At 39.0% G+C, this 13,811-nt stretch overlaps 1 pseudogene; it reads right to left on the bottom strand.

The window, feature by feature from the left end:
• LOC140907045 (zinc finger autosomal protein-like) overlaps nucleotides 1–13,456 on the bottom strand; it is a 33,221-nt pseudogene extending 19,765 nt beyond the window's left edge.
• Nucleotides 13,457–13,811: the final 355 nt, after the last annotated feature.

The following is a 13,811-nucleotide window of genomic DNA, read 5'->3' as shown; positions in this document are numbered from 1 at the left end:
ATTTAACACTTCCTTGCACTGAAGAAATAAAGCTTGCATCATTTAGAGGATAAGCCCATCATTTCCATAAGGGAAGTGAAAGCGGTTAAAAAAGCAAATTGTTAAAAACCTTGCTGTTCACAGAAGATATGCAATCTTGAATAAAAGAATGATTTCAGTAAACTCAAAAGCTTGAGAAGAAATAATTGGATTTAAACAGTAGATTTCAACATGTCAGCCATCTACAAAAGGCAAGCTGTACCATTCTAAATAATATTCGTTACATCAATTTTTTTCCTTCCCCTAAATATTTATAACCTTTCAACTGTAAAGCCTCACTGCAAATAGTAGATTTTTACAGATCTAGAATTAGATTTTTTTTTTTTTTTTTAAGAGCTACAAAATAAATACACAGCTCAAAAACACAGATGCTGTCTAATTTCCATAATGTCTTTTGGAATCCAATAGCCATGCACATACTGTAATTCAAAGTTATAAGTACTCTCATTCACTGATTAGGAAAAAATTCTTTGTCACTGCTTCTGCTCACTGCAATCACAATCAAAGTATTATCTTTATGTATTTAAGAGATCCCTATTTCACAATGATTTAGTGGACCAACCCCATTCCATCACTCAATCGACTTGAAGAGAAGTAAAACCATCAGCCATGCAGATTCTTTTGGTTTGAACTGTAGTTAAAACAAATAGTTTGTATGCATGGTTCTAACAGTTGTAAATGGTTTAAGGGGACACATGAAGACTCCAATAACCTTGTGGTCTCATCTTAGGTGTTTGTGGCATAGAATGACCAAAAGATCCATAGATATTGATCTCTGGATTTTTTTTAAATATAATGCTAGGAGGAGATGATTTATGACTATAAGTATAAGGAGAGAAAAATACTGAGATTACATGTAATTACAGCTGGGACAACTCATTTTCACCCTTAAGAGGAAAATAAACAGTACACCATAGGGATATTTCAGACACCTTTAAAAAAAAAAAAAAAAAAAAAAAAAAAAAGAGTCCTGTGCATTTAATATAAGATTCCCATGTTTCTTTTCATAGCAACATAGGTTGCCTTGCTCAAAAAAATCTCAGGATCCATAACATTTCTGCATGATCACCGTAAGAGACACGTTTTTAAAGGGTCAGCGTAAGATGAAACATAATACACGTCATACCTAACAAAAGAACATTCCACCCTAGAGAGCTGGTGCCCCCATTCAATACCCTGTTGGCAGGTAACCCTGCCGCCCTCTTTACATAAGAGCTAGCCGCTAAAGCTCAGCATGGGGAATTAAGTTATAGCACCTCTCTCAGCTCTGCAATGGCTACCTGCTAAGTGACCTCAGCTGCAACTTAAAGACTGCCACCTCCCAGCTGATCTCCAACCAACCAGCTCCTGAAGGCTCCCTGGGGAGTCTAGGATCACAGAGAAAAATAAGCAGGCAACATGGAGGAAGGGAGATCATACTTGTTCATACTTGGAGAAAGTAACATTTTTTTTTTTTTTAAGACCACGTTTTCCAAATAAGCAAGGATTGCATTCTAGTGAATTAAGTTATTTTCTTCTGCTTTTTCACTCTTAGCCCTCTAAGCACAAAACAGCTTAAAATTCACCAGACTGTCATGGACTGTGTGTACAATAATTACATAAGTTCACAAGTAGGAAAGGTCCTTATTTATGCTAAAAACAAACACTTGTTCAGTTTTAATAATCAAAGCAATTTAAAGTCTAATTTACTTTTTATTATTTGTGATGTTTACTTGTTGAATTTCTCTCAGATTGATCAATGGAATGGACTAGACAGATTAATTTGTGTTGCTGGTTAGTTTCTCATCAGGTTCACTTTTATGAAATATATTTGCATGATACGGCAATAACTGGGTGGCTAATATTATATTAGTTTAAAATATTAATTTTATATTAAATTATTAGTTTAAATAAAAGAATATTAGTTTAAAAAGGTTTCCACTAGAATTAAAAAAAATAATAAGAACCATTTCATTTAATCTTAGGCTTTATGAAGACTTTTTTGGTGTAAAAGAAAAAAAAAGCTATTATATTTTGGTCAAAGTTGACTTGACATTTGGCCTGATCTTGTTCCCATTAGTTTCAACAAGAGCAGGATTGGTTCCAGGTACCTTTAAATGCAATCCTGTGACTTTAAATCCAGCTTCTCTACCATACGGGTCGCAGAAGTTCCAAGTATGAATATTTCTCCTTAAAAAGAACTTTTTAAAAATAAAAATATACATTAATATCAAAATCACTGGTTGTGATGTGGTAAAAATTCACAGGCTGTTCTGAAAAAGTAGGTTTCTTGAGTAAAATATAAATATGCTCCTTTTAGCAGAATCAGATCACGTCTCTTCTTTTAACATAATCAGGAAAAAACAATTTAAAACAAAACCAATGAAATATTTAAATTCAACTAACATTATTTCAAGTCACAGAAAAAGAAATTATCTGTTAGTACTCAGTTAATGCCAGATGTTTCACTGAAATCTAGCACCTGGCTTTTTTTCCAAATTCTACATGACATGCATAGGAAAGTAATCTCTCTAGGGCACTTAAACTTATCATATTAGATATCAATTAGCAACTGCAAATGTGATCACTGAACAATATTTATACTCCAAATTAATGATTTGGTAAATTTCCATAAGCTGTTTAAGGATGTCCGCATGGAGACTTACTGCATGGCAAGCCAGGGTTTGAATGAACACCACACTAGCAGATCGCACACTAAGTCGCCCTGGTTTTGTATCAGACATACTGTACTGGGGGGGGGAAATCACTGTTACAAGCGCACTGAAATACCAAGGCATAAATGAAAAAAAAGCACAGAGGTACATCCTTAACTCTGAATTTCCATATATGTAAACTGGAGCTTTGTGATTGTTATGTGTTTTCTGTATTTAAATTTACATAATGAGTAAAGCATTAAATAAAAACAGTATTTGTAAGGAAGAACAAAACAATACTAACCCTTTGCTGCCCCCTTCTGGAATATACAAAGGTTCTCACAGAAAACAGTATTCAGGAATTCAGTAACCAAAAAATCGTTTTTTAGTTTACAGCCCCAAGCCTCTTTAGCCAACACCAGACCGCAAAAACTCTCTAGCTTTTTCCAGGGTCATCTCTCATACTCGCAGATAGTTGCTTGGCTGGCTTGCCTGCCTTTTGCCTCTCAGTTTCTATTCTCCTTTCTCACTCTCCCCACCCAAAAAAATATAGTCAGCAAAAGCCCCTCTGCCCACCCAGTCTAAAACCCATGGGCAGGTTCACAAAACCCTTTTGTTTTAGGTTGGGGGGGAAGGGTGGGAGTATTTATGTTATGCTAATTGAAGGGTGCGTTCAGATTCATCGACCTCATGGAGTTTTTTTTTTTTTAAACTCAGTTCTTAAAAAGGTTTCACCCAGCATGTAACATTTAATCTAACATTATTAGATTGTAACACATGTAACCATACATTTTTGCAGACATCAGGTCTCTTTCTGAAAATGAGGTCCATAATGATAGACACACAAACACAGTAAGTCTCACCCACATTCAGTTAATATTTTTAAAAGGTCTCAACTATAAAATCTACAGTATATAACAAAGTATTGATAAAATGTAAAAGAAAAACTCCATAAGAAAATCATGCGTGTGTGGTAACAGTCCCCGCCAACTCCGCAGCTTGTTCATGTGAGTAGCCCAACTACAGACCTATTTGTATACAAAGCCATGCCAAGAGAGTGCCTATTTTAGATTAACTGTGGGCCCCTCTCTCTGAAAATATTGCCCATGGCGAATAACAGTACTTGAATAATAGTCCTAAAATGGAAGTCTATAGGACTACTTGCAAGCATAAAACAGAGCTTGAACCTAATCGTAGCATAGGCCTTACCTGTTGCAGATGCTGCACACAAATTCATTTGAGTTCTTTTTTATTCTAGTTTGTTCTTTTTGTATCGGAGCGCACAAGACTATTCTCAGTTCTCTTTCTTTTCTTCATCTCTTTCACTTTCTGTCTTTGATGGACATGTTTCTGATGCCTGCTCATTTGATGTGTATATTTAAATGCTTGGCCACATAATGAACATAGGAAGGGTTTGGGAGTTCTGTGTTTTGCCATATGCTCTTTCAGCTCAGCTCTGGGTGGACAGTAAAGAAATACAAATAAGCAAATTAGCAAACCCAAGCCAGAATTAGACTTAAGAATTCCCTCCGCCTACCAAAAAAAGTGCAAGTCAATCAAAATAAACTTTATTATCTTCAGTGGCGGAAAACATCTTATTAGTTTGGGATAAAACATTCTCAAAAAGGTAGGTGAAGATGTAATTGTATTTTAGAAATAGTTTCATGGGTGAGCAAGTGACTTGTTAACATATCACAATTCCATGCTATATACATGAAATTAAAAATATGTATAAACACACATACACACAAAGACTCCCACAGGCAACTAGATAAGATGTTCAAACATTTAGAACTTAGACACAGGACAAAGTTATATTTAACTTGTTTCCTTGAAATTATATTAATCTAGTAACTGGTTTTTTTAAAATATTACAAAAATATGGATAAGCAAATGTCTTACAGTACGGTATTTATATATAATTTTTACTCACACTCTACAAGGTGAGGTTAGCATTCTTGAAAGTAGTTGTGACGTTATTGACAATCTATAACTGTATAGATCACTGTTGCGACCACTTTTATATATTTGCAACAAATATTGTATAAAGGTTGTCGTATAAGTGGGGGGTCTATGGAGAGGTTATGGTTTGCTGGTTATGATTATGCTCTCTATATGTGTGTATCATTTTTGTAGTTAAAGTTATGAATACTGATTCTATACTGTCTGTATTTCAAACTTATGCTATGCATCTGGGTAACACCCCAGACAAGTTGGTGTCAGCTCTGCCTAGCCTGCTTGATGGCCCATTAAGGACCATCAGCTATACAAATGACTCATCCAGAGAAGGCAGATACACCTTGTGACTCAGCAAAGTATGCAGGGACTTGCTCAAGTGACTCCAAACTCCATTTTGCTGTAATTTTCCACAGTAAGAACACCTCTTTGATCTTACACCTGGAAAAGACTACAAAAGAAGAAAAGTACTCCTTTTCTTTTTGCGAATACAGACTAACACGGCTGCTACTCTGAAACCTATAAAAGGCTGATGCCTCATCTCCATCTTGTCTTCAGTCCTGCTTCATACCTCTGGAGGAACTTGCTACAAATGGAAGCTCCAAACAAAGGACTGATGACCCATCCCAGCTGTGGATGTACTCCAGAGACTTGATTTGAACCTGCAGTTTATTCTATCACTGCTACAAGCCTGAACCAAGAACTTTGCCATTAGTGTATGTAATTGATTCCATGTAACCAATTCTAGCTCTCATCTATATCTTTTTCCTTTTATGAATAAACCTTTAGATTCTAAAGGATTGGCAACAGCTTGATTTGTGGGTAAGATCTGATTTGTATATTGACCTGGGTCTGGGGCTTGGTCCTTTAGGATCGAGAAAACCTTTTTTCTTTTACAAGGGTATTGGTTTTCATAACCATTGGTCCCCATAACGAGTGGCATTGGTGGTGATACTGGGAAACTGGAGTGTTTAAGGGAATTGATTGTGTGACTTGTGGTTAGCCAGTGGGGTAAAACCAAAGTCTTCTCTGTTTGGCTGGTTTGGTTTGCCTTGGTGTGCACAGAGACCCCAGCCTCGGGCTGTAACTGCCCTGCTTTAAGCAATTTGTCCTGAATTGGCACTCTCAGTTGGGTCCCACCAGAACCAGCATCGTTCCAGTAATACTTTCATAATATACCAGTATAGTACCATTCTTAAGGTGAAGACCGAAGGATAAACCAGGTCCAACAATTGTTACTATCTGGGAACAGTTAGTGCTGCAGAAGACAATTAGGAACCCACAATGAGTACTTGTGGAGTATTAGGGCTAGTCTACACAGGCAACGCTAAAGCACTGCCGCAGCAGCGCTTTAACGTGGCTTGTGTGGTTGTGGTGTAGCGCTGGGAGAGAGCTCTCCCAGTGTTCTTAAAAAAACACCTACAAAAGGAGCGTGGCTCCCAGCGCTGGTGCACGGTCTACACTGGTGCTTTATGGCGCTGAAACTTGCTGCGCTCAGGGGGAAGGGTGTTTTTTCACACCCCAAGCAAGAAAGTTGCAGCGCTGTAAATTGCCAGTGTAGACAAGCCCTTACAAATAAAATAGCATGTTTTAGGAACCAGGACTTTGCTTTCTGGTTCTGCTTTTCTGGTACTGATTTTTTATAGTTATTGAAAAGTCAACCTTTGTTTTTAATCTAAACCAGTTTTCTTTTTCTGCTGTGCAATATACCAATAATATACAGTTAGATGACTACTTTTGACCTGCCATTGAGCTAAGGGACTTCAATACCACTCATGTGGTGACCTCGTCTTTAAAAGTGTGTGGATTTTTGTGTTTTTAAAATACTGTGATAATCAGTCAGAAAAACATTACCACTTTAAATAGGGGGAGGCTATAAAAAGATACAAAGTATAACCCTTCTTTCCAGAGACAGTGTCTTCTTGAATTCAACTAGTTGAAACGCAGGAAAAAGAGAGTCAAGGGTGGAGGGCAAAACTCTTTAGGATGAGAGTCTTTTACGTACACTTTGAAACTGCAGCTGCAATCTTGGAACCCAATGGATTCATGATAATTCATGACATTTTTTAAATAAATATTTTTATGGAAATGTGTTCAGCTTTCCTTCAATATATAGCATTAGATACGTCTTCAGTTTAACCTTGAATGATAAAATAATATATACAGATAAGCATGACAGGCAACATTTATTGTTGGTGTAATTCTACTGAGGTTAATTAAATTAATTACAGTAGGAATGAATTTAGCCTTATCATTTTACCCTTAAACTTTTATTATTTTATCATGTTGTTCAAATACAGATACTTCTTATGTATTATTGCCAAAAACCACTAAACTGTTACTACGGCATTTGAAATCTGAACCATCATGCAAAGCTTGTGAAAATAACTCTCTCACGCAAAACTGGCATCAAGATCAAACCAGGTCATAGGCACATTTTTGCATTAATAAAAGATATTATCTTTGAAAATAAGCATAGGCACAATAGTATGTGAAGAGTTATATAGGCAGTATATTTTGTCAAGCTTCGAAGGAGTAAAATAATCTTAGAGAGACAAAGTGGGTGAGGTAATATCTTTTATTGGACCAACTTTTGTTGGTGAGAGAGACTAGCTTTCAAGCTACACAGAACTCTTCTTCAGGTCTGGGAAAGGTACTTAGGCTGCACCTTCACTGCAAAGCAAAAGTGTTTGGCCCCTTGGTGCTGGCTTGACTCAAGCTCGGCGCCTCCAGCCCTGCAGGGTTGGGACCCTGGGTCTGAGCCCTGGGTTAGCACACTTTCAGTGTAGGTGGAAGAGGGTTAGGCTTGAGCCCAGGCTCAAGCACGAGTTTATGTTGCAGTGTAGACATACCCTCAGATTGTCATAGCTAAATACAAGGCGGAACAGATTGCTTAGCATATTTTTTGTCCTATAACTGAAGAGGTGTTAATGGGCCACTTCACCTCGAATGGCTCCTCAAAAAGCGTGTTAACAACTGATGCTAAACAATCTGTTCCCACCTTGTATTTAGCTGTGATACTATCTTTCCCAGTCCTGAAGAGCAGTTCTGTGAAGCTCAAAAGCTTGTCTCTTTCACTAACAGAAGTTGGTCCAATAAACGATATTACCTCACCCACTTGGTCTCTAATATCCCAGGACCAACATAGATAAGCTTATTTTGTTTGCACTGTCATATCATATGTTTAAAAAGATCTGGCAAGGGCCTTTTGGGAGGGAAGGGGAAGCTGATGTTTGCATGTCAGTGTGAAAACAGAAGCAAATAAATTTGAGTAAGAATACTTTCATTTGTGGCAAGTATAGTATAACTTCATAGAGAACTATTTTATTTGACACCTGGTATCATAACCATATTTTAGTTGTTCACCTCGTATTCACTGAGAGTTTGTTTGTGGTTTATCACGCTTGAATGAGCTCATTATTTTAGCAACAACAAAAATCTTGAAAGTGTAGGAAGCGAAGAAAAACAGAAAATGAGATATTAGCTATTACATGAAAATATTAGTGATTAATATAACCAATCCCAAGACAAAACAACAGTATTAGGAGGGGACCTGTGAAATTCCATCAACTTTAGCAATATGTGCTAAATGCCCTGCAACAGCTTGGTAAAGAAGAGAGGCATTCAGCACATGAAGTGAGCTGTAGCTCACGAAAGCTTATGCTCAAATAAATTGGTTAGTCGCTAAGGTGCCACAAGTACTCCTTTTCTTTTTGCGAATACAGACTAACACGGCTGTTACTCTGAAACCTGTCATTCAGCACATTGTTACCTAGGGGGAAAAAAAGTGTGTGTCTTTTTCTCCCCCACTTCAGCCAATGCCATCCAGCCTCACCTGGATTGCCAATTCTCTAGTGTGATGCCCCAGCAAGCATTGTAGTGTCAGTATCACAAAGGCTGGATTACTCAGCCAACCACTATAGTAGACGGGGCAGAAAAATGCCCATTTTTAGTTATATTACACAGTTTTGCAAAGATTTTAAAATATTTTATCCCTTTTGGGATAAAATATTAAAAAATTATTCAAGATGTTAAAAATAAAACGGCACTTACTTGACCCTCCACCCACAATATATGCCAGCTCCATGCTTCAGAGGGGTGCGGTGGTCAATATGACATCACCAACAAGGTGTCATGATGGAGCTGAAGCCGGCGACCCAAGAGGGTCTGAATGTCCCAGGACTTAAGGAGAAATTTGTGAGCTTTTAATTAACAACGTGCTGAATGCCTCTTATAGCTTGGTTGCTAATGGCATTCAGCACATATTGCTAAAGTTGATGGATTTTTGTCAGTTTTCTTTAAAAGTTACTAATCTTGCCATTTCCCCCAAATCTCCTTAATATATCACGCACAAATGTTGCATTCAAAGATTAAGGTTGCAAAGTTAAGCGCTCAAAAAAGAGAAAGAAGTTAGAAAAATGCCAGAATCCCTGCCAAGCTAGTCTCATCCCTCCAGAATCCCTGTTCCAGTCTCCCCTCACCCAACCCACTCCCACCCTCAGGCACCTTGTCCAGCAAGCCACAGCGTCCCCCACAGCCCATATCTGATCTGTCTCTCCCCTCACCCTGGCCACCAGTTGCCCTCCTCTGCCCATGTGTCCCATCACCACTGGCTCCCAGTTCTTGTCCCCACTCAGTTCTTGTCCCAGACTTTCTACTCAGCCAGTCCCAGTTCTCCCCACAAGTTTCCCGGTGTCAGATATGTTCCCCCAGTTCTCTCCCCTCCATCCCCTGGCCCCTCTGGTTCCCAGTGCCAGTCTGTTCACCCACCCAATTCCAGTCTTTTTGCCCACCCCAAATCTCAATCCCAGTTTTCACCTCTCTTTCCCATAACAGCATAAGATCCTTTGTATTCAGAGCCCAAGTTACCTTTTCCCCACCTCATGTCTCTGTGATAGGGAGCCACTATAGTGCTCTCTATCCCTCGGATTGCAGCAACATTATGTGGTGTTTCCCGAACACAGCAAATCCCACCACATTATTTTTAAAAACCTGTTTTTTTCTTTTAACACTCCCACTCCTTAACCCTTTTATACTAAATAGTCACATGTAGGGCTGTACCATTCCCTGAACATCACTATTTACAGTAATAGGATACAGCATTAAAAACCCAACAAATTATTGATTTTAACAAATATTTATGAAATAGTTTGCTGTATTTTAATAACCAAGAAGCTAGAAAAAAAAAGAGACAAACACCTAGTAAAGCATATAAATTAAAGAGCTACCTACATTTGGAAGAACCATCTTTCACATTCGGTGCACGGACGTGGTCTGGAACTGTAGTTGTGGGTGCAGAGATGCTTGTAGACCTTGTTCCACTCTCCGTCTGTGTCAAAAAGCCATAGATCATTGAAATGTATCAGCGTCAGAGGAAACAAATAGAAGTAAATACAGAAAATATCACTAATTCTTCTAAAATTATACATTTAACCATGTTCAACAATCTTCCTTGTTTTCAGCTATACATTTTGTTTCCCTATTCATAAAATGTAGGTAACAGTTACATCACAGCCAAGTAAGTATTAGTTAATGTTTATAGTGGGAATATAGCTGTTTAAAGATAAAAATAGCAAAGTGTTATTAAACTACAGACAGAGTAAATCCACGTAAAGTTACTTTTCCCATTACATGTGACATGACTTTCAAGTCCTAATAGTCCAGGAGAAGTTAAAAAAAGTCCAACTTTTTTTTTTTTTTAAATAAAAACAAATATTTAGAATCCACAGATTATAGTTTAAAATGAGATGTAATTCTGTAGAGCAGAGTAACATTTTCATAAAAAGGTACATTTACAAAAGCTTATTCAACACACAGATTTGTATTGTTCCTGCCTGTAACAAATTTCCCAGTAACACTAAGATTATTTGTTATAGCTCATCACAGATTGTATCATACTACATCAGTGGTTATCAACTCTGGTGCACCGCTTGTTCAGGGAAAGCCCCGGTGCACCAGGCCAGTTTGTTTACCTGCCGCGTCTGCAGGTTCAGCTGATCGCGGCTCCTACTGGCCGCGATTAGCCACTCCAGGCCAACGGGGGCTGCAGGAAGGGCAGCCAGCATATCCCTTGGCCCGCACCACTTCCAGCAGCCCCCATTGGCCTGGAGCGGCAAACCGCAGCCAGTGGGAACTGCGATCAGCCGAACCTGTGGATGCGGCAGGTAAACAAACTGGCTCAGCCCGCCAGGGCTTTCCCTGAACAAGTGGTGGACCAGAGTTGAGAACCACTGTACTACATGCTGAAACTCTTAAAGTACATCTTTGTAACTCTCAATATACATTATGCTTACAGATGGGTTTACAATGAGGGTGAAAGTATGAGAAAAATAAATGTTTGAGACTTACCAATAAAATCACATTGCAGACATTTAAACAAGATACCATAATGGAAAGATATATGCAGATTTCTCACTTGCTCAGTTTCATAAAGAGATGAACACTTTGTGCATAGAAAGAGATTACATTTTCCATGATGGTTGTTCCTATGCATTTTCCATGAACTTGGCGACATAAAAACTCTCTTGCAAATCAGACACTGGTAGCTCTCTTTTACCGGCTTGTGTGTTTTTAAATTATTTTTCATTAAGTTCCATTCAGTCATGCAGCAACTGCAATAAACACATTTGAAGCCCTCATCCCCATCATGACATTTAACGTGGATTTTATAAGCACCTTTTGACTTCAGTTCTTGGTCACATATGTTGCAGTGTTGTATTCTTTCAGCACTTGGTTTTAAAGTGCAAATACCTTTCAAAGGCTGAGCTAAGCCACTGTTTTCAAGTTTGACCTTCTTCTGACTTTTACTTCAACTTTAGTTGTTTTCACTTCTACCTTTAAGGTTTGAGTTTTAATGCTGGAAATGCAACACAGGCCAAGTCACATGAGATGTTCAAATTGGGCTTCCTCCTCATCTTTGCTTTTTTTAGATTCATTGGGGTCTGTGGAATATGAGAGGTGATTAGGCACCACAAAGCAGGGCTCCTCAAGCTGAAACTGACCTGCTTCTTCTTCAGTGTGTTTACCTTACAAGAATGAGAGCCATTAGGATTATCACGGTAACTCCCCAGGTTCACATCACAGCATTCAGGGCTTATGTTATGAAGCATCTGGTACATGGGCAACAGAAATGACATCTTTGCAAGGTTTTCTTCATTTTCTTTGTTTTCTTGGCTGATTTCATCCCCTATGCTGTATGAGTCATCTTCATCTTGATCTGGGCCCATTTCAAGGCACTAAGAAATGTGGCAAATTCTACCCTGTTTATGAATGTTAGTCATAGGAGTTCTGATTCTATTCTTGATACTGCTTGTGAACTTACAAAGTTTGCACCTGTACACTTCAACCAAAAACATTTCCACCAGGCTGGCAATTTGGGTTTCAAAGCCTTCTGTCCCAGAGGCATAAAATCAGGATGTTGTGATCTCCTCAGGTAAATGTAGGTTTGTGGAAGGAATGTACTGGAATTTATATTTAAATTCATTCATTTTCAGAAAGTGCAAGTACACAAGTCTATAAGAGAAACATAAATAAAGCAGTTCTATGATCTGCAAAGCTGGTATATCAGCACTCTTCTCCAGAAGAAGATAATTTATCCTAAATCTTCAGTAATACTAAGCAAGATATACATAAAGTGCCTATTTACATTTTCCCAACTAGAGATTGATGCATACTATGCTATGGTATATTTATATTTCAATTATTATTGTTGCCTTTTCTCAGAAGTTACAACAAGAGGACCTAGGGTCAGATTATAATCTAAATTGCATTAGGGTATATAAAATTCAAGGGTGAAATCATAGCCTCTTGGAAGACAACAGAAGTTTTGAAAGTAAAAAATTTATACCTAAATGCCTTATACAAAGCAGCTTATTTTTTACTTCAGTAAGTTATTAATATTACAGATGAAACATTTATTCTGTAACTTCAAACTTGAGATTTTAGAAAACTATTTGTTTTAAAAAAACAATCCCAAATCATTTGCTACTTTCTCCTCTATTGGATTTTTGTTGTGTATTCGTTTTGGGACTTGCATAAAATTTATGAATCCCATGGCAAAGACTTTTCCATAGAAAAACGCATTATTAAGATACAAATATCTCAGCATACATTAATTCACAAATCTATAGAGTTGACATATATACAGAGCATCCACTACTGACAAGGGGCTGTGCCTTTTTATACAAATCTTTACAGTCTGGTAACCTCCCCGATTCTTTTAAAATAATCAAGTAATCCTGAATGCATCACAGCAGCTGGAAGCCCTATACCTGATCATTTGTAGTACATCCCCCTGCACACCTTCCTCTGCTCCCACCAGTGCAGGATCGCTCCTTATACTTAGAGCCTTGCAAATCTGCAGATTTCCACTTTATATCCAGTGACGTTTGCTGATCACGGATCAGATGCAGATACACATTTTGTATCCACTGTAGGGCTCTACTAATACAATATTTTGTTCTCTGATGCTATGAATTCCCCTTACACAGGAAATGGCGAAGAACCAGCTGACCGTACCTGCTATACAGCAAAACCAGGGAGGTAGTAGCAGCAGGGACTAGTGCCGGAGGAAGACCATCAGGGGCAGGTCCCCCTTGCGCCTGTTTGGCAGCCGAGGGCACACGGTCACCTCAAAGCACCACCTACAGCTACAACGGCTGCGCATCATCCTCCCGCAGCCACCCCTTGCAATAGCCGCTGCTGCTTGGACGGACTCTCTACTGAAAGCACGTGCCGCTCCCACACTGCTCGGGTCAGCGGCGCGTGAAAGGAAGGGAGGAAGGTTCCATTCCGCTCGTCAGGGGTCACTGGCTGCATTGCTGAGTTAGTCTCACCCTGTTTCCGGGCCTGCGCGGCTCAGACGCGCCCCTCTGCGCTAGCTTTCCTGCTTCCGGCCCGCAACCCAGGGAGCACTTGTTAGAGCGCGCGCTCAACCCTCCCGCCTCCACCCTTCATAACAGCAAGCGGCCCCACTCTAAGGGACTGTGCGCAAAGTGACGCACACAAGAGCGCCGCGAAGGGACTCGTTTGAAACCCCAATCTCAACGCTTTAAATACCAGCGACCGCTCAATTTCCGCGAGCGCCTCCCTGTTCCCATCGCTGCGTGAGCTTGGCTCAGTCATTTAAGCGCTCTGTGCTTCAAGTTCTTCATCTTTCTAACTCAACACGTGGTAATTTATGGT

This window comes from Lepidochelys kempii, chromosome 2, assembly GCF_965140265.1.
Source record: "Lepidochelys kempii isolate rLepKem1 chromosome 2, rLepKem1.hap2, whole genome shotgun sequence".
Classification (NCBI taxonomy): domain Eukaryota; kingdom Metazoa; phylum Chordata; order Testudines; family Cheloniidae; genus Lepidochelys; species Lepidochelys kempii.
This window is presented reverse-complemented; position numbering and strand designations above follow the sequence as displayed.